This window comes from Tenrec ecaudatus, chromosome 13 (genome assembly GCF_050624435.1).
Source record: "Tenrec ecaudatus isolate mTenEca1 chromosome 13, mTenEca1.hap1, whole genome shotgun sequence".
Taxonomy (NCBI): domain Eukaryota; kingdom Metazoa; phylum Chordata; class Mammalia; order Afrosoricida; family Tenrecidae; genus Tenrec; species Tenrec ecaudatus.
Window position 1 is genome coordinate 37831774 of NC_134542.1, and position 26948 is coordinate 37858721.

Consider the following 26948-nt stretch of genomic DNA (forward strand, 5'->3'; position numbering starts at 1 on the left):
CCATAATCACGCCAGTTTATATTTCCATCTTATTTTTCCCATGGTCTCATCAAAATTTGTAATTGTCACACTGTCTAAATTTTGGCACTGATTTTTCAGTAATGTTAATGTTTTAATTTGCACTTCCGTAATTATTAAAGAGATTAAGAAGAATTTTCTCATATCCTTGGCAATCATGTCTTCTTCTAGAACAGTTTATTTGCTTTTTAATCTTTAAATGATTAGCTGTTTACATTTTTTAATCTATGTGACTATTCTTTTTTAATGTAATTTTTTGGGTAATTCAGCAATTCACCCTTGTTACTACAGATCTCTATTTTGCAACTTACTGTATATGCTCAGTGGTCAGTGGTACCCCAGCGAGGTGTAACATCTCGCTGGGGCCCCCCCAGGTAACAGAACAAGTGCCTGTTATCTCACGGGTGATTGCCGTTTCTCTGCTGTTCATTCAAAGCCCCGCTGACACTACAGGGCTTTGAATGTTTGTTTACTCACATCTAACCAATCAGAGCCGTCCTATGACGTGGATGGCTCCAATGCAAAGAAGCACCCGTAGTGATTGATTCACTTACACCGGCAGCTGAACTGGTAAGGATGTATCTGTGGCTGCGCTATGTCTCTCCCCTCTGATCTCTATGTTAATTCACATCCTGTATACCCCGCCCACATGGACTCCCTCCCCTCCCGGCTAACACATTGCGGAGGAGGGGGGTATAGGGGGGATAGTACCATGAAAAGTCTTTTTCAAAGTCTTGTTTTTTTATCCTATTAGAAATGAATACTCTCGAACCAAAACAAAAACGCCAGTCATATGAGACTGGTTGCAAAATGAAGGTTGTGTCAAGAGCAGAAGAGAGCAATAACAGTATTGCAAGTAGGGAATTCTGTGTTGACGAAAAGCAAGTGAGGGAGTGGCGGAAAATGAAGGCTGACTTGGAACAGATTCCAAAAGCTATAAAAGCTTGTCGTGGTTTAACGTCTTTTTATGGGGCTCTAGAGAGTGAATTGCATAAATGGGTTATGGAGTGCCGTCAAAATGGTTACTGCGTAACACGCATGGGAATCCGCATACGTGCTTTACAAATGGCTAAGGATGACAAATATAAAGCACCAGGCATTGAAAAATTTGCTGTGTCAGCAGGATGGTGTACCCGCTTCATGAATAAGTTTGGCCTACTATGTTTGAGACAAAGAACAAAGATTTCCTAGAAATTGCCACAAGACCTTGAAGAAAAAATTATGTCATTCCAGTCATTTATTATAAAACAAAAGAAGCATTTATAATTATGACCTGGCAGGTATTGGGAATATGGATGAAACTGCCATGACTTTTGATCTTCCAAGCAACAGAACTGTGGCAAGTTTAGGAGAAAAAAACATTTTTCTCAAAACCACAGGAAATGAAAAAATATATAACACTTTACAGTTCTATCATGTTTCGCTAGTGGAACTAAGTCGTGTCCTGTTTCGCTAGTGGAACTAAGTTGTGTCCTGTCATTATTTTTAAAAGAAAGACCTTGCCTAGAAAGATTAATTTCCCACCAAGAATTACTGTGCATGCACATGTTAAAGACTGGATGGATGAAGACGGAACAAAAAAATGGCTGGAAGAAATTTGGAACCGACGACTAGGAGCAGCCTTAAAAAAAAAAGCCATTGTTACTTGTTTGGGATATGTTCAGAGCCCACCTATCGGATGACATAAAAAAAATTGGCAAAATCTAGTAAACTTACTTTAGCCATTATTCCAGTAGGCTTACATCTGTACTGCAGCCTCTGGATGTATCTTTGAATAAGCCTTTTATAGACTGTGTGCGAAGGATGTGGCATGAATGGATGTCATCTGACTAACAAAAGGAGGAAATCTCCTGAAGCCTGACATAGAGTTAATAGCAAAGTGGGTTCGAGATGCGTGGGAAGATATTCCAGAAGACATGGTGCGACGTGCCTTCCAGAAATGTAGTCTTAGTAATGCTGTGGATGGCAGTGAAGACTGCGCTCTGTATGAAAATGACAGCAGTGATGGTGATGACGGCGATCTCAGTGAGGACAGCATCTATGATGACCTCACACCAGCTGAAGCTCTGCATTGGGATATGGATGATGATGAGGAATCCAGTTTTGAAGGATTTTAACTCTTTACAGTTTAGCTTGGTTGCTGATTGAGCTCAGGGAATAGTACTCTTAAGGTATCATTGTTGATACTTTATTGATTTTGTTGAACCTATTTTCCACTTACTCTGCTGGTTTACTAATGTTAAGTGACTTGTCCTTTTATTTATGTTTTTATTTAAAATAAATATTTAAATACATTACCCTTCTGATGTCTCAATTTTTAGTAATTTTATTTTCATTTGTTATGATTACTGAAACTCACCAATAGCTTCTGCATTTTCTGCCCTAGGCTTAAACTCGAGTCAATCCGTTTTTCTGGTTTCCCAGGTAATAATTAGGTACCTCGGCTTATACTCGGGTCGGCTTATATTCGAGTATATATGGTAGTTACTGAGGAGAAAACTCATGCCTGTTTCCGTTGCTGGTTACTCCCTCCTCCTTTGAAAAAAGATAAACCCAGGTGCTCTTAAATTGACTCCAAGTCATGGCAGTCCTATGTGCTTCAGGGCAGAACTGCACTCCATAGGGTTTTCATTGCTGTCCCTGAACTTCCTTGGTGAGGGCGGGGCCGGGAGGACTTCTGGGTGGGTTCTCCCACCTACTTTTCACTTCCTTTTAGCTCCTGTACATTCAGAGGGCCTTCTGGCTTCTTTCTATGGTCGGCCTCAATTGGCAGTGTTTTCTTTCTCGGCCACATGGCTTAGCTCTTTTCTGTGGTAAGCACTTATGTGGTCTTCACTGACAAACTGGGAATACCCATCTCACCCTAACAATAGTCTCTTTTCCTTCTGACATCATGAAATGGATAGCAACTCGGACTCTTGCCATGTAGATTTCTTAAATGCAACTCAGTTAAGTCTAGCATAACTTCCAAATGAGATATTTGGGGAGCATCATCATCTTTGCTGTGTGTCTCATGAGTATAGTATAGCTGTCCATTTAATTAAAAAGTGGTTGACATTGAATTGATTCCAGTTTGTGGTGGCCCCGTGTGTCATACTAGAGCTGTACTCTGCAGGGTTTTCAGTGGTTACACTTCAGGCCAGTAACTGGAAAGTCAGCAGTTTGAATCCACTAGCTGCTCTGCAGGAGAAAGACACGGCTTTCCATCCTCATAAAGAGTTAGTCCTGGGGTTCACAGTTCTACCCTGTCCTATAGGGCCACTGGGAGTCAGAATTGACTCTCTGGGAGTGATTATGGTTTCTTGGCTTAGTTTTTTCCAACGTAGATCATCAAGCCTTTGTTTTCAGGTGTCTTTGGGTGAACTTGAACCTCTTAAGTTTTCAGTTAACTGATATCACTAGTGATTTTCTCTGCCTTGGGACTCCCATTCATCTACTCTGACATCCTTTAATTTCTCTCAGAGATGTCTTCTAGTTTTCAATGTAGAGAGGTCTTCTATATCTTTTTTCCCCTCTACATCTTTTGTTACATTTCTAGTTTCAGTTTGTTTCTTTTTTTAAGATGTCTTTTTAAGTTGTATTTTTTCTCTAATTTGTGGCTGGCTTATAAAATACAATGAATTTTTAAGTATTCATGTTATTTCTAGCAGCCTGGATAAATTCACTTGTAAATGCTGTTAATTCGTTTATGGGGACTTTTGGGTTTTCTTGGCATATAATGCAATCACCTGTGAATAAGCATCTGTGTCTAACGGCAGTTCTTCCTGTCCAGTCCTTATTCTTTTTGTTTCTTTTTCTTGCTTCATTATACTAGCTAAGCCCTCCAGTGCAATGTTGAATAGAAGTGATGATAATGATCATCTCTGTCTTGTTTTCAACTTCGGATCTAGGTAAGTTTTTTATATTTTACCCTTAAGTATGATACTTGCTTTAGGTTGTTTGTTGTATACTTTTGTGAGTTTTCTAATAAGTTTTATTATGATGAGTATTGAATTTTGTCACGCGTTTTTTCCGTACTTATTTGGATGGTCATTATGTGTATTCTCAAACTATCTGTATAAATGCTTTTTAAAATACTATATGTTCTTTTTATGCATATTTCTGTATTTGATTTGCTAATATTTTGATATTTTTGTTTTCTTTTCTTTATTTGTTATTTTTGTTTTCTGTTAGCTTTGTATCTGTCAATAGAGAATTATTTTTCTTCCTTGTAATGCCCTTGTCAGTTTTGCCATCAAGGTTACCCAGGTTGTTAAAAAGCATAAAGGAGCCTATTATTTTCTTTCTTTCTTTTGGAGCCTATTGTTTTCTATGCTTTGACAGATTGGACAAGTGTGGTGTACTTGTAATTTTCTTTATGGGAATGTTTTTAATAACATTCAATTTCCTTAATTGCTATATGGACATCAGCTTTTTTATTAAATACTTTTATTGGGGACTCTTACAGCTTTTATCACAATCCATACATTCATCCATTGTATCAAGCACATTTGTACATATGTTGCCTTTATCATTTTCAAAACATTTCCTTTCTACTTGAGTCTCAAGAACATTTTTATTTTAAAATTTTTATTATTTTAAAAAATGGGACATCTGCTTTTTACATATTCTCCTAGCTTTGTATTTTTTTTAAGAAATGTATTGTGTTGCATTTGCTGGCATAAGATTGTTGTATCTTCTTATTGATACTACAGATTTCTATAGTAATCTGCTCACATAACCAGTTTTGGCTTTGAGTTTTCTGTATTATATGCTTCTTTTCTGTGTCACTGATTAGTCATTTTCTTGTTTGTAGAGGTAGGTGTTTGAATCATTGAGGTTCTCAGTCTCTCTTCTGGCCTCACTGCCATAGAACTGATTGTGACTCATAGAGACCATGTAGGACAGATCAGGACTGCCCATTAGTTTCGGAGGCTGTACCTCTTTACAGGAGTAGAAGGCTTCATCTTTATTTGCAGAGCGGTTGATGATTTTGAACTACTGACATTGTGATTAGCAACTCAATTTGGAATCCACTATGCCACCAGTGCATTGTTGTATGTTAGGTGCTATCAAGCCAGTTACAACCCATAACGACCCTATGCGCAACAGAACGAAACCCTGCACATTCATGTCATCCTCACAACTGTCCTATGTCTGACCCCATTGTTGTAGCCCCTGTATCAGTCCATCTCCTTGAGGGCCTTTCTATTTTTTGCTCCCCTCCATTTAACCAAACATAATACTCTTCTCGAGGGACTTGTCTCTCCTGACAATATGTCTAAAGTATGTAAGGTGAAGCCTTTGCCATCCTTGCCTCTGAATGGCACTCTGGCTGTACTTCTTCCAAGAGAGAGTTGTTTGTCCTGTTAGCAGTCCATGGCACATTCCTTATTCTTCTCACTGCAATTCAAATCTATCCATTCTTCGGTCTTCCTTACTCAGTGCTCCATTTTCACAAGCATGTGGGGCAAATTGAAAATACCATGGTTTGAGTCAGGCCTACTTTATCCTCCAAGTAACTTCCTTGCTTTTTCATTGCTCTATAAAGATTTATGTAATACAATATGATCTTTTGATCTCTTGATTGTCGATTCAAGCAAGACAAAATCCTTGACAACTTCAGTCTTTATTTATCATGATGTTACCTATTGATCCAGTTATGAAGATTTTGGTCGTCTTTACAGTGAGTTGTAATTTATATTGAAGCCTCCAATTCTTTATCTTCATCAGTAAGTGCTTTAAGTTTTCCTTACTTTCAGCAAGCAAGCTTGTGTCATCTGCATAGAGCAGGTTGTTAATAAGCCTTTCTCCAATCCTGGTGCCACGTTCTTCTTCATATGGTTCAGTTTCTCTGGTTATTTGCTCAGTACAGATTGAACAAGTATGGTGAGAGGATACAGCCCCAACACACACCTTTCTGATTGGAATCCATGCTCTAGTGCTCTGTTCTGGTTGCACAACTATCTCTTGATCCTTGTACACGTTCCACTGTGAGCACAAGTGTTTTGGAATTCCAATTTTCCTCACGGTCACACATAGTTTATTATGGTCCACACAGTCAAATACATTTGCATAGTCAACAAAACACAAGTAAATGCATTTCTGGTATCCTCGGCTCTGAGCCAGTATCCATCTAACATCAGCAATGATATCCTTTGTACTGCGTCCTATTCTGAATCCAGCCTGAACTTTTGGCTGTTCCCTGTCAATGTACGGCTGTAACTTTTGTTGGATGATCTTTAGCAAAATTTTACCTGCATGCGATATCATCCTGTTCTATAGTTTGAGCATTCTATTGGATCACCTTTCTTTAGAATGGGTACAAATATGATTCTCTTGTTGGCAGAGTAGCTATCTTCTGATTTTTGGGGGCATAGATAAATGAGTGCTTTCAGTGCTTCATCATCAGCTTGTTGAAACATTTCAGTTGATATTCCATCAATTCCTTGTGCGTTGTTTTTGGCTAACACATTCAATCCATCTTGAGCTTGGTACAGGGACTGTGTGATCTTTCCATCTTATCTTGATACGTCCTCCATCATTCAATACTTTGTCCATAGAACCTTTCAATATCGCAACTCGAGACTTGACTTTTTTTGAGTTCTTTCAGTTTCAGATATTCTGAGCATGTTTTTGGTTTTCTAACATTAGGTCAGTGCACATTTTATTATAATATTTGTCCTCTTGAGCTGCTCTTGGAAATTTTCTATTCAGCTCTTTGACTTTATCTTTTCTTCTATTTGCTTTAGCTGCTCTGTGATTCAGAGCAACATGCTGTATGATGCACTCACAGATGAGTCCCTTCTATTAGTGCTCTTTTAATACAGGCAGTTGTGGGATGAAAAGCAAACCATGCACATTGGAGGAACTGCCCCTTGTTTTGAAACATGCACACTTAGGCTGTGAGACGTTTGCCTTGTCTGCATCCCACTAATTCTGTTGTGTTGTATCTTAACTTACATTCAGTTCAACCTGTTTTTGAATTTTTGTTTTGAGTTCTTCTTTGACCGACAGAATATTTAGAAATATAATTTTAAATTTCCTGAGCATTTTTGTTATGTTAATTATTTTTGGCTTCCATTACAATTAAGGCACATATTATGAATGGCATTATCCTTCTTGTAATATGTTGAAGCATTATTGATGGCCCAGTATGTGGTCAGTTTTGATAAATCTAACATTGAATCTTGAACATAATGTGAATGTAAATTTTTGTCTTAGTGTTTTTCAAAGTTTTATTGGCTCATAATCCACATATCATACAATTCAAAAATTTAATCAAGAATAGTTCATATCAAGAAGAGTTGTACAGTCAATTTTGGAACATTTTCTTTCTTTTTAAAATATATGAAAACCATTTTATTATACATAGTCTGGACATCATATACTTCAATAGTTATATCAAGAAGTGTTTGGGACCTTAAAGGCTTGAAGGTAAACAAGCGGCCATCTAGCTCAGAAGCAACAAAGCCCACACGGAAGAAGCACACCAGCCTGTGTGACCACAAGGTGTCAAAGGGATCAGGTATCAAGCATCAAAGAACAAAAAATCATATCATTGCAATTGAGGGTGAGTGCAGAGTAGAGACCCAAAGCCCATCCGTAGGCAACTGGACACCCCCTTACTAAAGGGTTGTGGAGAGGAGAGGAGCCAGTCAGTATGCAGTGTAGCAACGATGAAATGTACAACTTTCCTCTAGTTCTTAAATGCTTCCTCCCCCCAGTATCATGATACCAATTCTATCTTATATGTCTGGCTAGACCAGAGGATGTACATTGGTACAGATAGGAACTGGAAACAGGGAATCTAGGAAAGATGAACCCTTCAGGTGAGAGTGGCGATACCTGGAGGGTGGAGGGAAGGTGGGGTAGAAAGGGGGAACCAATTACAAGGATCTGCATATAACCTCCTCCCTGGGAGAGGGACAACAGAAAAATGGGTGAAGGGAGACATTGGACAGTATAAGATATGACAAAATAATAATTTATGTATTATCAAGGGTTCATGAGGGAGGGAGGATCGTGGAGGGAGGGGGAAAAAACGAGCTAATACCAAGGGCTCAAGTTGAAAGAAAATGTTTTGAGAATGATGAGGGAAACAAATGTACAAATGTGCTTGACACAGTGGATGTATGTATGGATTGTGATAGAGTTGTACTGAGCCCCTAATAAAATGATTTAAAAAAAAAAGAAGTATTATTTAGTCACGGGGAGGAGACAAGCTAGTCAGGGTTCAGTGAAGCAATGATGAAACATACAACTTTCCTCTAGTTCGTTAATGCTTCCTCCCACCCCACTTTCATGATTCTAGTTTTACCTTACAAATCCAGCTAGGCCAGAGGATGTACACTGGTACAGATAGGAACTGGAAACACAGGGAATCCAAGACAGATGATCCCTTCAGGACCAGTGGTGAGAGTGGGGATACTGGGAGGGTGGAGGGAAGGTGGGGTAGAAAGGGGGAACCGATTACAAGGATCTACATATAACCTCCTCCCTGGGGGATGGACAACAGAAGAGTGGGTGAAGGAGATGTTGGACAGTGTATGACATGACAAAATAATAATAATTTATAAATTATCAAGAGTTCATGGGGGAGCGGAGAGAGGGGGGGAAACGAGGAGCTAATACCAAGGGCTCAAGTAGGAAGAAAATGTTTTGAGAATGATGAGGGAAACAAATGTACAAATGTGCTTGAACCAATGGATGTATGTATGGATTGTGATAGAGTTTTACCGAGCCCCCAATAAAATGTTTAAAAAAGTGTTTTGTACAGTTGCTACTACATTCAGTTTTGGAACAATTCCTTCCTTTGTGTACTCCTTGTTATTAGCTCCTCATTTCCTCCCAACCTCCCCCGCCATACCGCCCAGGAATCCTTAATCCAGTTATTGTCTCTGTAGATTCACCCATCCTGGGTTTTATATACCGGGAAACATTGACAAATGCATAACAAGGATCTAGTAGGCTACCAGTGATAACAAAATACATCAGAGATAATCCCTATTTGAAAGAAAACAAAAAATATTAAAAACTAGAGCAAACTCAAAATGTGTCAAAAGGAAAATGAGGAGGTGATGCCAAGGGCTTAAGTGGAGAGCAAATGCTTTGAAAATGATGAGGGCAATGAATACAGATGTGCTGTACACAATTGATGTATGTGTGGATTGTGATATGAGTTATGTGAGTCCCTAATAAAACATTTAATTAATAAATAAATAAAATGATTTTTAAATGTGTCAAAAGGGAGCTCATATGATAAAGTACAAATTTCAACCTAATTATATCTGTTATAGTCCGCTTTCCAATGTGTTCTGTATAATAGCAAAGCCATTCACATCCCCTGTCTATGTTCAGAGGGAACACAATGTGAATTTTGTTGTTGCTTTGTTTGGCTCTGTTCTGTATCAGTTAATTCGACCTCATTTGTTCAGTGCATCATTGAGGTCTTGATTTTTTTTTCTTCTGAGCTAACCAAACAAAATTCTGTGCCCCATCAAGTCAATGTTGACTCACAGAGACCCCGTAGAACAGGATAGAACTGCCCCTGTGAGTTTCTGGGACTCTAATTCTTTATGGGAGTAGAAAGCTGTATCTTTCAGATTGTTTCCCAAAGTATAACCACGACAACCACTAGTGGTCCTTTAACTCTTAAGCAAGGGGTAATAAGATTTCCTACTACAGTTATGGATTTGTCTGTTTCTTTTCGAGTTTTATAAACTTTTATTATATTTTATATATTGGGTACATACAAATTTATGACCGTGATACTGTTCTCATAGACAGGTGTAGGCAAAAAGACTAGAAGGTCAAAAGCATTTATTAGTAGGTAGAAACTTGAAAGGGAGGCATACCATCATAGACATTCATGTCTTCATAACGATTTTGTAAGTAGGAATTGATTGAAGAGTAGAGAACTACAGGAGAGACCCAGAGGGACAACACCACAAGCAGCTGGGTCTCTTCAAGCTTACTAAGTAAACCACTTTTGTGAGGCTGTTATTTTAGTCAAATTTGGGCATTTGGTGCAGAATTTTGGTTTTTCTGAGCTCTTTCCCAATTCGTTTTTCTCGGTGGATGCATGTGCAGTGTTGGACCAAGTTAGAGTCTAGAAATTCTGAATGGCATCTGTAGCAATGGCATCTGTGATACTTTGCATATTTCATTGGGCAAGAGCAAAAACACCTTTATTTTTTGTTCAAATCCCACGTTGGTCCTGAAACCATTTTAGGTCAATTAATGATCACATGTGCCCTTGCTGTAACTGCCTCTTAAACCAATTGAACCCCATCTCTTAGGAGGAGGAAGATTGTGATCTGGAAGACAACTGAGGTATAGATCTTATAGGTTTCATCACTTATTTTACAGTATCACCCTGTCTGTCCTGCTGCTGTTAGTGATTGTTATACTCCCCTCAAAGTATTGTTTCTGCAACTTGTGATCTCATATATTGCCTGCTTCTTTGGTTAATTTAATTTTTATAACCATTCTTCTGTATACTGTCTCCAACAATTGATCCCTTTATCATTTTGTAGGATTCTTTAATTTTAAAAGTGTTTCTTGCCATAAATTCTGTTTTTTTCTGATAATCAGTAAAGTATGCAAGTTTTCTTTTGGTTAATGTTACATGCCATATTTTTTATTTTGGGGGGCGTTAATTTTTAAAAATAATTTTATTGGGGGTTCATACAATTCTTATCATAATCCCTACATACATCCATTGTGTCAAGCACATATGTTCATTTATTGCCATCATCATTCTCAAAACATTTACCTTCTACTTGAGCCCTTAATATCGGCTGTTCATTTTCCCCCTCCCTCCCCCATGCCATAATTTTTAATCCCATCTGTACAATGTTTCTACATACTTATATTTGAAATGAATATACTTTAAGGAGTTTGATTATTTGTTTGGCAAACTTAGACTGTAATTTGTATAGTAATGTACATACAATTCATGTACTGATATAGTTGGGTTAAATATACAATCTATTTGATCGCTTTGGTCTTTCTTGGATTGAAAGATTACTTAAATGTTTCATTTTTTAAAAAAATTAACTACACACACACACTTACATACCACACCTTTTTAGGGGGGAGGGGACCTATTACTTTAATGGTTATTCTGACAATTACAACCTTTATCCTAAACTTACTACTAAACTCTATAAAACTAAGCTCTGCCATCAAATGATTCCAACTCATAGCAGTCCTCTAGGACAGGGTAGGAACTGCCCTGTGGGTTTCTGAGACTGTACATTTTTGTGGGAGTAAAGAGACTCACGTGTCTCCCATGAAACTGCTGGTGATTTTGAACTGCTGGCCTACGGGAGCAGCCCAGCACAGAGCCCCACACCATTGGGACTCAAATGATTACTTTCCCCAGGACTCTGGAACCGCTAGCATCTTAAACACTTCATACTTCTACAGCATTTTAGGGTTCATTTTGATCATGTATTTTTACTTGCTTACATATTAATCTTTACTGGTTGTGGTTATTTCATCTTGATTTCCATGTTTTTCATCTGGGGCAATTTTATTCTAGCCAAATGATTTTAACTCTCCTTTCAAAATTTAAATGAAATTAAATTAAAAATTTTAAAACTCTCCTTTAGTACAGTCTTGCTGGAGACTAATTTCCTGGTATTTTGTTCATTTGCACATATCATCGATTCACCTTAATTTTTGAAGCAATGTTTTTACTAGATATTCTAGATTTCTGAGTATTATTTTCTTTTGACCAATTAACAATATCATTCTATTACATTCTCACTTCAATTGGTTTTTGTTGCAAAATTTCCTGTCTTGTTTTACTACTCAAGATCAAATATACTTTTTGCATACCTGTTTTTAAATTTTCCCCTTTTCCTCTTCCTTTCTTTTTGTAGTTTGATTTTGGTATTCTAACTATAGTTTTGACTATGTCCAGGTTCGAGTTCACAGAAATTCTGAGATCTGTAGCATGACTTTTTCCATCAGTTTTGAAAAACTCTGAGTTATTGTCTTTGAATGTTGTTTTTATTTCTTTCTCTTCTGTCTATGACTCCAGCATGTCCCACATTTCTCTTAAACTCTCCATCTTCTTCCTGCCACCTTTCCCTTTATTCCTTTAATCACTCTCTTCCTCTCATCTTTCTCTACTTCCTTGTAGGTACTTTTTATTGACCTGCCTTTTAATTTACCAATTATATATGTTAATCAATCCAGTTTCTATAAAACCTACATATTTCTTCATAGTTTGTATTTTTCCAGTTTTAGAATGCCTATTTCAGTGTTTTTTTTTCTTTTTTTAAAAATCATTTTATTAGGGGCTCATACAACTCTTATCATAGTCCATACATACATCAATCGTGTAAAGCACATTTGTACATTCTTCAGTGTTTTTTATTGATCCTGATCATTTGAAAATTTCTACCCTTCATCAATGTTGTCCATTTCCCCTCTATTTTCTTTCATGTGTTAGAATTACTTAAAAGTCTTTATTTGCCTACTTTAATATTGGATCATATATGGGTCTGATATTATTATCTAGAATTTTGTTTTCTCATAATTATATTGTCTTGTCTGTTGTATATTTTAGTATTTTTAATTATGTACTAGACTTTGTGTATGAAGAAACCATAGAGTCTCCAGACAATGTCATCCTCTAGGAGGTTTCCATTTTCCTGTGTTGTTTCTGTAGGGTGAGGGTTAGGCCGCATCTACCTAATCAGGGATTGCGCCATTTTAGGGATATGTTAAGATTTCATAACATTTACATTTCCTCTATAAAAATTATTAATTATCCTCTTTTCTGAGAGACCCATTTCTACAAAGGTTTTTACAGTCTCACTGCTTCAAAAATTGGTAATTGTCTTAGTTGTTTAAAATGTCCTAGGTCCAAAAAGACAATCGGTTTCAATTCCACTCTGTTCTTTTCCTTTGACATCAAGAGTCCTTCTCAAAATGTAGCTGTTTTCTTCCCTATCTTTCCAGAGAAAGTCTGCTATTTCTTTTCAACTTTCCTCCTTACTACAGAATCTTCTTATGAAATAAAAATGTCATGTGAAGGATTAATATAGGAACTAAAAATATGTCCGCTGCTATGGTTGGAATAGGAGGTCTTGACACAGCTGCAGTTTAGAACACATTGGAAACTACATGATAATGTAATTTAAACATAAGGGAATTTTATTAAAGGGTTCTTTGTATTTAAAGAGAAAAGGTGTACACTATTATGAATATATTTTAATTTTAGTGTTAATTTTCTTTTAGTGTTTCGGATTTTTAGATGGTGCTCCTGAATCAAGGAAGTGTGCTATAATATAGTCAGCCTTAAAAAAATTTAATTACCAACAAAAAAAAAAAGAAAAAAAAATTTAATTACCTTTGCATCCTTCCCCCCTAATCTTTTTGAAGCCCTTGCATATGCAAAAATAGTTACTATTCTCCATGACTAAAACCATTTTTAATGATTTTGTTGCCAAAAATTGAATTAATAGCACTCTTCTGTGTTTTCTTTCTTTTAATTTTTTATAAAGAATCATTTTATTTCAAAAATTGGTTGTTTTTTGTTTTATTGGCACAGGGAGATGATTACAAGATGCATGAAACTATGAGCTGAATTTTGCATGCCTAAATTTGTGATGCTTTTGTAACGTCCTAGAATTGTCTGGAGTTAGAATACAGATTGAGATTGAAGATAGAAATTAAGAAGTTGTTTGCATTTACTTTTAGGGTCATGGGACTGCGTGAGTAAGTATGCTTACTCTTGGGGAGGAAGGATTGTAAGGATATTTAAGTGTAGCTGGATAAGTGGTCCAAGAACTAAGTTCTAAAATATTCCAAACTCTGGAAGTCAGAAAGACAAATAGACACAACAATAGAAATGGGAGGAGAGATTGGTAAGATAGGAGAACCAAGAAAAGGTGGTGATCCAGAAGCCAAGAAGTGATTGATCACTAGAGTTGCTGAATCATAGGAACTGAGTAAGAGAAACCCTGAGAATTAAAGCAGGCTTCCAAACCCTGCTCTGCATAGTCCTGGGTTTCATGAAAGCACAGAAGGATCCCTGTGCAGTGGTTGACAGCGAATTTGTTGAAGGTTTGCATAAGGTTTAGCCAACAAGGTGTGGGCTTCTCTCCCAACCTCAGCAAGATTTGCTTCACTTTTGTCTTCAGGGTTCTGTGTGAGATTTCTTTTGAAGCAGTAGTAGTCTGAGAACTGTTGGCAGGCATTCTACAGATGGGAACGGTTCCAGAGAATGGATGGGGCCCTCTGTGGTGTAACTCCCAAGGAAAGTCTCAAGCTGGGGGTGAGCTAAGGGAATAGATGAGTTCCAAGGTCTTTTTCATCTCTAAAGCACTTGCATTCTAGTCTTGGTTATAGTCTCAGAACAACAAACTCCATTCAGACTCCACTACTGCTCAGTTCTGCTAATGGCCATGTCCGAGACATGTCGTGGCTAGTTGTCGGGCCGTTGAGTTTGTTCCGACTGATAGTGCTATTATCTGTGTGCTTTTTCTTAAGAAGACAAAATTTTCATTTTGGTGAAACTCACCCAGAATGAATTTGCAGAGTGCTAGTTGTTATAGAGCTATTGTGGGCCCCTGATGGTTTTGCTTTTAAGTTACAAGTGTCTTTTAAAAGCGGTTCTTTTTTGTATTATGCTCTTAGAATACTATCTTATAATATTTTGTAATTTTTTCTTTTTAATAGACTTGGAAAATATTTACATTTCAACAAATGAATTCTACACTTGAAATCTGCCACATTCCTGTTCCTCCTCCTCCTCTAGAAAACTGATCCTAAACCAGAGGTAAAATCATATTCATTAACTTTTAAAAGAATAAGTAATGAATGTCCCTAATATTGTTAGACATGTAGTTTCTGGTAATTTTTGGTGTGTTGCTTCTATTTGTTGAGTATTTTTACTTAGGTGATTTAAAATACTAAGATGTTAATTATTGCCTTTGAATTTTACTTTTGAAAGTATTTCTCTTTTAATACAGGCAGACCCAAATTATGAACAATTTCTGTTCCTAAATCTGCCTTTAAGTCTAGTTTGTACATTAGTTAGTACAGTTAAATATGGTTCACATCTAATGTCATTTGTTTGTCTCAGTGTATAGTATTCCTTTGTATGCCTTAAAAAATTAAAGACACTTCCAAATACACTAAAACATCTTTAACATAATAACACAGTAATAATAATATATTGCCATCAGACATTACAAAGTATCACCTATTATAATGAGCAATTGCATGTATGTACTTATCATTTCTAATAAAATGGGCTTTATGAGGGTTGTTTCGTAACTGGGTTATACACAAGTAGGGCATTGATAACTCAGGGGCTGCTTGTAGTTTGTTCTATAAAATCCTTTTGTAGCCAAACATTAAATTGAGTTTACTAAATCCGCTCAGAGTGACGGCGTTGTTTGGTAACTCTCGAGCAATACCTCTTCTGCCATATCATTTCTGTGATGAGGGAAATGTTCTGTGTCTGTGCTGTACAAGTAGCACAGCACCTGCGGCGGCACAACGGGGAGTGCTTGGCTGCTAATCCCTCTGGTGAGTCAGATTCCTCTAGCAGCTCCACAGGAGAAAGACCTAGCAATTTGCTCTTGTCAAAATGACAATCAATATTCTGTGAGTTGTCCGGCAGTTGTACTTATCAAAGGTGATAAGGTTGTTTTGTTAAAAAATTTAAATACATAACATTGGGGTGGAAATTACGGGTGTTTACTCTTTTTTAAAAAAAATATGGAACGCTTCACGAATTTGCGTGTCATCCTTGCACAGGGGCCATGCTAATCTTCTCTGTATCGTTCCAATTTTAGTCTATGTGCTGCTGAAGCGAGCACGGGTGTTTACTCTTTATGAGTGTAGAAAACCTCATCTTTCTTTGTGGAATGGCTGGTGGTTTCAAACTGCTGACCTTGTGTTTAGAGTCTCACTTGTAACCCACCAGGGCTTTTAACAACATTAGCCATGTGTAAACTGTTGAGCACTTGAAATATAGCTAGTGCAAATAAAGAAACTGAATACTTGAATTTTATTTTATTTTAGTGGTTACTTTATTGGGCAGGGTAGTACTAGGATTTTTCCCCTTATTGTATTTGGATTGTACAATAATGACATGTCTTAAGTGCTTAAATCTTCAGATAGATTCTTAAATGCCTTCATAGCTGTTTGTTTAGTTTCAAAGACTATTATGGGCGAATCAATTGTATGTTGCCCTAATAATTGTTTAGCTTTGTTTAACAATATGTATTTTTATTAACTTGAAATCTTTGACTACAAGAATCAAAATTCATTTTACTCACTTCTGTATTCTCAGCTTCCAACTCAGTACCTAGCATGTAATCAGTATTCAGTAAATACTAGTTGAATGAATATATGAAAAACCACTATACATTAGCTCCTAAATTATCAAAGATGTAAATAATTACATTTGCACTATTACCTCCTAAAGTGTCCCCCAAGTGAAATAATTACATTTAAAGAGAGCTAGAGAAAAAGAAAATTCCTTTCCTCAGATTTCCATACAGATTTGTTACCAGATTGTTAAGTAAAAAGGAAACCTGCAGTATTTATATCTGTGCTCTCTAGCTGCCTTTAGGTACTAAGAAATGTACAAGATTTTTCTATAACCAGTATTATTCTCTCTTTGAAATAAAGGTAATGAAATAGATGTATAGGGTTTTAGAGTTACTTATCATTGTAACAGGAAATTGAAACCCAAAGAGTTTGTGATTTGTCCAAACATATAAATAGTGCTGTTCATGGATTTAAATTACAAGAGGGTACTCCCCTGAAAACCGGAATTGCACTTGGAGGAGCGGAGCTTTTGTAGTATGCATTTTCCCACTAGGCGACCATGGAGCAACACACTCTGAGTTAGGTGCATCCACTGGCATCTCCTGGGAAAGCTTTCTCTAGTCACGTCCTTTTTTTCCTATAAGCAGTTTCACTTGAAGCGCCTTTTTTTGTGCTAGACCCTTTAAGAGAAGAGCGTGCGGCTGTGAAATTTTGTTTCCTGTTTAGGAAAACTGGCACAGAAAATGGTGTGACGTTGAGCACAGCTTACAAGGACAGTGCTCTGGGAAAAACTCAAGTGTACAAGTGGTTTTCTCCTTTCCAAAAAGGAGAAATGTCAATTGATGAAAAACTTCATTCTGGAAGTCCGTCAACTTTTCGAACAGACAAAAATGTTAACTGTCAATCAAGATTTTTATTTAGAAGTTCTGAAAAGATAGCATAACAGTGTGCAACAAAAGAGGCCTTTCTGTGGTAGATGGGGGACTGCTTTTTTTTTAAGAATAGGATCTCTCTATTGGTTCTCAGGAAAATCCTTATCTCATTAAGCTTAAAAAAATGTTTTGGGGGGCTCTTACAGCCCTTATCACAATCCATACATATATCCATTGTGTCAAACACATCTGTACATATGTTGTCATCTTTTCAAAACATCTTTTTTCTACTTGAGCCCTTGGTATCAGCTCCTCATTTTTGTCCTGCCCCCCCCCCATCTCCCATGTCCTCTTGATAATTTATGAACTCTTCTTCTTCTTTTTTTTTTTTCATCTCTTAGGGGAGCCATACATCAATTATGTGATTGGTTCCCCCTTATTCCCCCACCCACCCACCCCGCTGCCTTCCTTTACAACTCCCAGTATTGCTGCTCCCCTTATTGGTCCTGAGGAGTTTATCTGTTCTGGATTCCCTGTATTGTGAGCTCTTACTGTACCAGTATACATGTTCTGGTCTAGTCAGATTTGTAAGATAGAATTGGAGTCATGATAGCGGGAAAGGGGGGCAGGGCGGGGAGGAAGCATTAAAGAACTAGAGGAAGATTGTGTGTTTTGTTGGTGCTACACTGCACCCTGACTGGCTCGTCTCTTCCTTGTGGGGGGACTGCTTTTATCACCACAGCGATACACTTGCTCACGCAGCTATCTCAGTATGCCAGTTTTTGGCACAAAAAAAAAAGTATGCCTGTCATTTCCACGGACGAAGAGGGGCATAACAGGGCAGAGATTTGAAGATGTAGAAGAGGTGAAGAAAAACATGAGGGAGGTAGGTAGTATCAGCCATCCCAAACAGATAAGTTTAAAAAAATGTTTCCAAGAATAGAATAGCAGATTTGACAAATATATTAAGTGTAATAGAGAGTACTTTGAAGGTGATAAGGTTGTTTTGTTTAAAAAAAATAAATACATAGCTTTGGGGGAGAAATTACGGGTGTTTTTGGGGGGTGCCCCCGCGTACATTAAGTGCTTGTTATGTGTTTAGATGCCATAGTAGACTTGTTTGAGTACATAATAGTAAGCAAATAAATAGACTATTCTCATGAAACTTAACATCGAATGGGGGAAATAGACAATTAGTAACTAATGAGATTTAATAATTAAACTATGAAACTCGAAGCACTAGCAAAGAAAGAAATTATGTGCTGGGATAGGAAAGAGAAGGACTGCTATTTAGAAAAAACAGTCAAAGAAGTCATCATCAAAGCTATATGCTGAGATATGTGGGAAGAAGCATTGAGTCTAAAAGCAGGAATAAGACAGCATCCCAGTATGGGTAAAGGTGTGCATAGAGGTATAAAGAAGCTGAAAGGATGTTGTCCTCTGGGAAAGGGATTAAATAGGAGGTCCTGGATAGAGTGAGGGGAAAACATGTAGAACAAAACACAAACTCGTAAAAGAGACCATTCTTACTAGTCTTTAGATCCTCAAGACTGTAGCCTTAAGAACCAGTCTTGTATCCAATTTTGTAATGAGTTACCCCTTTCTCGCCCTTCCCCCTCCCTGACCACCCCCCTACACTCACGGTATCGCTACTCTCGTTACTGTTCCTGAGGGGTTTATCTGTCCTGAATTCCATGTGTTGTGAGCTCTTATCTGTACCAATGTTTGTTCTCTAGTCTAGCCAGATTTGTAAAGTAGAACTGGGTCATGTGTAGGGGCAGTAGGGTGTGGGGATGTATTCAGGAACTAGAGGAATGATGTGTGATTCATCAGTGCTGTACTACATCTTGGTTGAATCATCTCTTCCTTATACCACTTCTGTGGGGGGATATCTAATTATTTACAGATGGGCTTTGGGTCTCCACTCCAGTCCCTCTCTTTGCATTGACGTTTGTTTGGGAGTTTTTGATACCCGATGTCTGATCCTGTTGACACCTTATGATCACACAGGCTGGGCTGGTGTGCTTCGTCAATGTGGGCTTATTTGCTTCCCTGCTAGATGGTCTTTTGTTTGACTTCAAGCCTTTAAGACCCCGATTCTGTATCTTTTTGTAGCTGGCCACCATCCACTCTGTTCACCACATTTACTTATGCACACATTTGTCTTCAACGATCATGTAGGGAAGGTGAGCATCAAAGAGTTCCAGGTTATCAGAACCAAGTATTCTTGTGTTAAGGAAGGCCTTGAGTAGAAGCCCAAAGTCTGTCTGGTATCATAATACCTCTTGAATTTTTAAGCAAATATGGATCCCAAATTGTTGCTTAAAATGTCAACAGAATTCCTCCAAAATTTCTCAGTGTACTACAACTTTAAACAGTTGTCTTAGCAGAAGATTACCTGACACATACCAGGTAACTCAAAGACCGCAAAATTTCCAAATCTTTGCTCAATTTCAAATGTTAGTAATGTTGATGTGAGTGATTCAGGCCTCTGGAAGAATATCTGTCAAAAGCTTCCGGGTAATTTTTAAAGACAGCTTTAGCTTTAATTTATATTTAATGTAGCAAAAATATTGAATTTAACTAAGTAGAAAATGTAAGCAGAAAGCTGAGTAGGTTTTGTTTCACCAGAAATAATTGTCATTGCTAACGTACTAAATGGAATTCATGAGCATAATTGAATTAATAGTTTGAGTACCTGCTCTGTGCCAGGTATTGGGGATAGAGCACCTGACCATGTGAAGTCCAAATTAGAGGAGGAAAAACAGACAATAATCTGTAAGCAGGATAATTAAAGATTGTGGTAAATGTAATAAAGGAAATGGTCAGAGTGAGAGGGGTTGGAGAGTGGAGGCACTGGAGTGGAGCGCTTTGAGCATAAAGTAGACAGGAAAGAGGAGGACGGTTGATAGGGCATAGTTTAGCACTCAGAGTGACAGCTATCTAGTCATATTCAAGAGAGGTGGAATAAGAACATGCTAAGTAGCAAGTACAAAGATCAAAGTATTGAGAAACGGAATGCTAATGTTATTGTATGGGTAAATTTTAGTTAAGAAGTTTTTTCTTTTTAATAATGCTTCTTCCTTAAAGTTTTTCCTTAAAGTTGTCGATTAATTAGAATTATTTGCTTTATGTTGTTGTTGGCTGCCATTGAGTTGATTATGATTCATAGGAACAGAATGAAACGGTCCCATCGGACTTCCTGGACTGTACCGTTGAATCGGCAGGTCTTCTCTCAGCTATAGCTACTGGGGGGTTGAAACCAACTGCTGCTATTGGTGAGCAGCCGAATGCTCAATCATTATGCCTCCTGAGCTCCTAAGTTGTTTCAGAAAGATGAGGACATATACTGGTATTATGATTATCATTGTTATTACCCACTTTATTCCTCTAATTAGAGGCATTTAGCTTCCAGTTACTTTTTAAAATGGTTTTGATAGAAATGAACAAAACTTGATTTGCTAAATTTGTGGTTAAAAGAATTTCACCTTGGAAGATGGCCATCAGGATTATTTCAGGAGCTTTTGAGAAATATATAAGCTGGGATCTCTATTGGCTGTTGCAATATCTATCAGTCTCAGAAGAGGTGTGTTTCTTTTTGAAAACAATATCTGGTCTTCACTCTCATCTTAATAATAGGACATATTCCTATAGAGAATTTGGGAAGAATTGCTTAATTGTAGTTTCATTTTCTTACACTTTAAAATAATGTAGTAATACATTTTGAAATTTAACTTATTAAGATGACAATTTGCACCCTTAAATGTTAAACAAACCTTGCATTATTTTTTTATCATTTTATTAGGTGTAGTAATACATTAAAAAAATTTTATAATCTCTTTTAGTCAGCTAAAAGATCATTTAAGTTTGTAACTTTTCCTAAAACATAGAAATCTTTTTTTAAAACATGGTAAGTATTTAAAATAATCATGTAACTTACTTTGTTTCTTAAAAGAAATATTATATTTAGTAGTAGGTATTTAGAAAGCATGTTGGAAAAATATCTCATTCTTAATCTCAACCAAAATATAAAGTAAGAGTTCTAATATAATTAGAAATGTGTTGTCTCATCTGAAGAAAAAAATTAATTGTATACTAAGACCCATAATTGGGATTTTTACAAAGAGTCATGCTTGTTCTTCTATGGGAAAACGTAATTTTGTAAAGATGTTGTTTGAAATTCATTTTAATGGCTAATTTTTAGTAGCATGGATGTGGGGAAGAAACTTACCAAAATAAGTGTAATATTCATCTGGAAGATTGAAGTAGACAATAATACTTAAATGTAATCTTAGAAAAATAATTAGAATAGGACTGGTACTATTGAATATTAAATTAAACAAGCCATAATTATTAAAACCAATTTGATCTGGTATACACTTAGTAGTTAAAGTAGCTCAGAAGAATTCCAAATACGTGCAGTGTATGATAAAAGTAGCATTCCAAGTCAATAAGAACAAGATGGATATGCAGATAACATTAAAATAATTGTGAACTATTAGGAGAGAAAATTAATTTGCATCTTGATATCATATAGCACTCTAAAATAGCTTATACATTGTTAGCAGGGTAACTAACTATAAATGACAATGCCTTATATGTTAGGAAGTAGAGCCCTGGAGATGTAGTAGGTTAAGAGTTGGGCTACTAATCACAATGTTAGCGGTTCAAATTTCACAGCTGTTCTTCAGAAGAACACAAGGCTCTCAGCTTCTGTAAAGATTTGCAGCCTTAGAAACCTTCGAGGACAAGTCTACTGCCCTATAGGGTGGTGTGTTGGACAGGGTTCTCTAGAGAGACAAACCAGATTGCTAGTAATTATATATAAATATATTTATAAAGATAGATATATAATACAAGAAATGAACCATTAAATTGTATACAGATAGATAATACAAGAAATTAACAGTTTAATTATAAAGCAGTGAGACACTAGCAGTCCTTTAAGGCTTGAGAGCCACCAGTTGCCAGTCCCCTACTGTAGAGAGAGCTGGGCTATATATAGCCAGGCAGCAAACAGCAAGGCAGGTCCCCAACTGTCATCAACCGTCGGTTCCCAGCTCCAGAGATGAACATTCCAATCATGTGGGCTTAAAGGGACCTCAACTTACAGCGACACAGTCCACAGGCTAGGCATCCCACAGGTAGTGTACCCCTTTAAACTGAGGCACAGAACAAGCAAGGCGAGGCTCATCGAGACATTTATCCCTCTGCCCTTCAGTTAATCCTACTTGTGTTTATCGGCCAGGCTGGCACAATAAACTATCGCAATCCAGCCCTTGCCAACCTTGCACCTGTACACAATTCTTTACCAATACATACTTATATAATTTCCAGATATTAATGAAATCACACTTCTACTTATCATCAATCATCTATCATACATGAAAATGAAAACATACTGAGTCAAATTATATCTGATATATCATACTTGAACAAAGGAAATATATGCAATGATCACATACAAAGAAAATACATTGATAATTGCAAGCCTCGCTTTTGCAATTGATCACGTGGTCATAATTGATAGGTAGAACTACCTTCTACTGCTACCCATTCTGTATTACCTTTGCCCTCAGCAAGCACCTCAGCTGGCTGTGGTTTTTGGCCTGGCGGGGTGATCCAGACCATCATTCCTGAGGGGTCTGGGTCATTATAAGTCCTGTTAGGATTGGGTTGCTGCAACTTACCGTTTACTTTAATAACAGGGCATGGTAACACTAAGAGTCGGCCTATGGGATCTCCTGGATTCCAAACATATTCTTCTTTACCTCCATTATGTAGTAGTACCAGTCCAATTTCTCTTTGGTAATCAGGATCAATCACACCACTTAGTACGGTGACACTCTTCCTGACCTGTTGATCCAAAGGCATGAGAAGTCCAAAGTGCCCAGGGGGCATTCTCAGCTGCCAGTTCAGTGGAATCCGTGCTGTGTTTCCAGGTGGGAGAGTTCCTTTCTTTGGGACCAGGACCTCCAGGCCTGAGGAACACAGGGTTGCTGGGACAGGAAGCAAAAATGCTGCAAGGGGATCACTAGGAGTAATAGTGAGTGGTGCCACTCCAGCTTCCACCCCTTGGTTCCTGGATCCATGAATTTTGGCTATTGGAGACACAGCACCATATATTAGCCGCTGGTTTAGAGCGTATACAGCTTCCTGGAAAATATTGCCCCAGCCCCGCAAGTTGTTACCACCTAGTTGGCGCTGTAATTGTGTCTTTAGGAGCCTGTTCCATCGTTCTATCAAACCGGCAGCTTCAGGATGATGAGAAACATGATACGACCAGTGGATTCCATGGGAATGGGCCCTTTGCCGCACTGTATTTGCTGTGAAGTGAGTTCCTTGATCTGAAGCAATGCTATGTGGGATGCCATGCCGGTGGATGAGGCATTCTGTAAGTCCACGAATAGTAGTTTTGGCAGAAGCATCACATGCAGGGAAGGCAAATCCATATCCAGAGTAGGTGTCTATTCCAGTAAGAACAAAACGCTGTCCCCTCCATGATGAAAGTGGTCCTGTGTAATCAACCTGCCACCAAGTTGCTGGTTGATCTCGAGGAATTGTCCCATATCTTGGACTTAATGTTGGTTACTGTTGCTGGCAAATGGGACACTTAGCAGTGGCAGTGGCCAAGTCAGCCTTGGTGAGTGGAAGTCCATGTTGCTGTGCCCATGCATAACCTCCATCCCTGCCGCCATGTCCACTTTGTTCATGTGCCCATTGGGCGATAACAGGAGTGGCAGAGGAAAGAGGAGGACCAGTCTCCACAGCGCGTGTCATCTTATCCACTTGATTGTTAAAGTCCTCCTTTTCAGTGAGTTTGTTTTGTGCTGAAGTAGTAGTTTTATAAATTGAACACGAAGAGATTATTGGGATGATTATTTGTTCTTTAAAAATCCTAGCGAGCAGGGAGGGTAAAACATTGTGAGACTGTATAGCAGGGCTCCAAAAAGTGGAAAAATGGAATTAAAAGCTAATGAAATTTTTCCAAGTAGTTTTTGAAGCCTCCTTGTATTTAGACTTGGAGGCCTACTGGTGATGTTGGGTCCAGACAGAGAAACTAGACAAAGATGTTTCATGTTTGCTGGTGTGATGATAGTCAGTTCAAACACTGCTTTGTAACCTAAGAAAGTTGAAGACAAGTTGTACGTGGCTTATTGAACAAGTAAGTTATGGTTTTATACTTAAAATTAGATCCCATCTGTTTGAATATGTAATGTTATCTGTCGTTTGTTGTGGACATTTCAGATGAATGCTTTTGTGTAGTTGATAAATGCAGAAGTACATTATCTTTCTGTTGATTCCTCCTTTTTGCCACCATCTATTTGACAACAGCACTGCTGTCCAGCTTGCACGTCCAGCGGTTCCCTCTCGATATACATTACTGTAGCGATTTTTGAATTATGTTTAGCAGACTATTGCCAGCATGTGATCTTAGTAATGTTGTTCAAAATGTCTATTTTGTTTGACCACCTTTCTCTGGAATGGGCACAAATGTGGATTTCTTTTGATTGATTGGTTAGGTACTAGCTGTCTTCCAGATATTTTGACATAGACTACTAACACTTCCAGTGCTGCTTTTTAAAAAATGTATTTTATTTCTTCAATAATGTCATTTCTTAGTGGGTGCACACTGATTTTACTTGACATAAATTTTAAGTTGATTTTCAAATAATTATTACATTATCAACTGGTTTGATTACTGACCTATCCATTCCTTTGTGGTGACTGTCATTAGGGGACAGTTTCCATTCTATTTCAGTTTGTGTTGCTGTATACGTCCATACTGCAACACAGAAAGTAGCTCACTAGCTAAAACAGCATTACCATATGTGTCATGGAATTCAGGTACCCATTTCTCGTGGCTTTGCCTTGCTTTTGTTTGCTGAATGCTTTGCACTTGTAGACGAGTTACTGTGTCTTTGGCCAAAGGAAGTTGACAAGAAGTACGTAGAACTTCAGCAATTGGCGAGGCTGGTTAGGGAAAATTCCCGCCCGATACCCTTGCAGAGCGGACTGACACAGTGTTGCTTTTTTGTTGTTGTTGCTGAGATATCTTGGTTCGTATTCTGTCCATTTCTGGAGCCCTATTTTTTGCATTACATTCAGCACCGCTTAGTACCAGCAGTCTTTGGTCATATGTCATCTCCTAAAATGGCTGAATATCAACTTTTTATTACAATACATTGTATTTTCCCGCCATCTTTTGATGCTGCTTAAGGCATTCATAACTAGTAATCCTTCAGGATGCTTAAGAAATTCATATATGGCATGAACCAATGAATACCTGACTGAATCTCTTTTATACGTTTTTGGGCAGTTGCCTAGTAGGGTTCTGAGCAGTGTCAAGGGTCAACTACCTTAGGCCATAGAAACTTGTTTATAAATAGAACTTGATAGTATGTGATGAATCTATGCTTGGTATTTTATTAAAACATTTAGATATAATTAGCATAAAATAAAATGCACAGTAATCATGGTTATGTCATGGAATCTATTTTTTGATAAATAACTAGCTGATATTTCAAAGAAAATAACAGTGGAATAGATGAAATACCTGAAAGATTACTTATTTGAAGGGTAATATCATTTGGGCATATAGTTCTGGCTCTATTTTTATTTTTAAATTTAAAATTTTTTTTTATTTTTTTAATCATTTTATTAAGGGCTCATACAACTCTTATCACAATCCATATATACATAAATTGTGCAAAGCACATCTGTACACTCATTGCCCTCATCATTCTCAAAATATTTGCTCTCCACCTAAGCCCCTGGCATTAGGTCCTCATTTTTCCCCTCCCTTCCCACACTTCCCTCTCTCATGATCCCTCGATAATTTATAAATTATTATTTTGTCAAAATATTGCCCTGTCCGGCGTCTCCCTTCACCCACTTTTTGGCTCTATCTATCTATCTATCTATCTATCTATCTATCTATCTATCTATCTATCTATACAAGTTTATTTACTTTTAATGGTAGAATATTGCTGTTTACGTGCAAATACAGTCTTGCTAATATACTCTTACTTTTTTTAGATTATAATGTCTTTTTTTAAAAAACATTTTATTAGGGGCTCATACAACTCTTATCACAATCCATACATATACATACATCAATTGTATGAAGCACATCTGTACATTCTTTGCCCTAATCATTTTCAAAGCATTTGCTCTCCATTTAAGCCCTTTGCATCAGGTCCTCTTTTTTTCCCCTCCCTCCCCGCTTCCCCCTCCATCATGAGCCCTTGATAATTTATAGATTATTATTTTGTCATCTCTTGCCCTATCCGGAGTCTCCCTTCACCCACTTCTCTGTTGTCTGTCCCCCAGGAAGGTCACATGTAGATCCTTGTAATGAGTTCCCCCTTTCCAACCCACTCACCCTCTACTCTCCCAGTATCGCCCCTCACACCCCTGGTCCTGAAGGTATCATCCACCCTGGGTTCCCTGTGCCCCCAGCTCCTATATGCACCAGTGTACAATCTCTGCTCTATCCAGTCTTGCAAGGTAGAATTCAGATCATTTTAACCTGGAAGGAGGAAGCATCCAGGATCTGGGGGAAGGCTGTAGTCTTCATCGGTACTACATCGCACCCTGACTGACTCATCTCCTCCCCTAAACCCCTCTGTGAGGGGATCTCCAGTGGCCGACAAATGGGCTTTGGGTCTCCACTCTGCACTCCCCCCTTCATTCACTATGGTATATATAGATATAATTTTTTTTGCATGATCCCTTTGGCACCTCGTGATCACACAGGCTGGTGTGCTTCTT

At 37.7% G+C, this 26948-nt stretch overlaps 1 protein-coding gene and 1 non-coding gene across 6 annotated transcripts in view; one reads left to right on the forward strand and one right to left on the reverse strand.

The window, feature by feature from the left end:
* HYCC2 (hyccin PI4KA lipid kinase complex subunit 2) overlaps positions 1–26948 on the forward strand; it is a 100811-nt gene that overhangs the window by 14757 nt on the left and 59106 nt on the right. For 3 of the 5 annotated variants that reach the window (XM_075530403.1, XM_075530402.1, XM_075530406.1), the window contains exons 2-3: positions 3833–3908; positions 14698–14797. The gene's annotated coding sequence lies outside the window, so the exon portion shown is untranslated. The remainder of the gene's footprint in view (positions 1–3832; positions 3909–14697; positions 14798–26948) is intronic. The other 2 variants (XM_075530404.1, XM_075530405.1) reach the window with 1 other exon arrangement.
* LOC142425074 (U6 spliceosomal RNA) lies at positions 15739–15845 on the reverse strand. Its single transcript, XR_012779450.1, has one exon. It is a non-coding gene; the product is annotated as a U6 spliceosomal RNA (small nuclear RNA).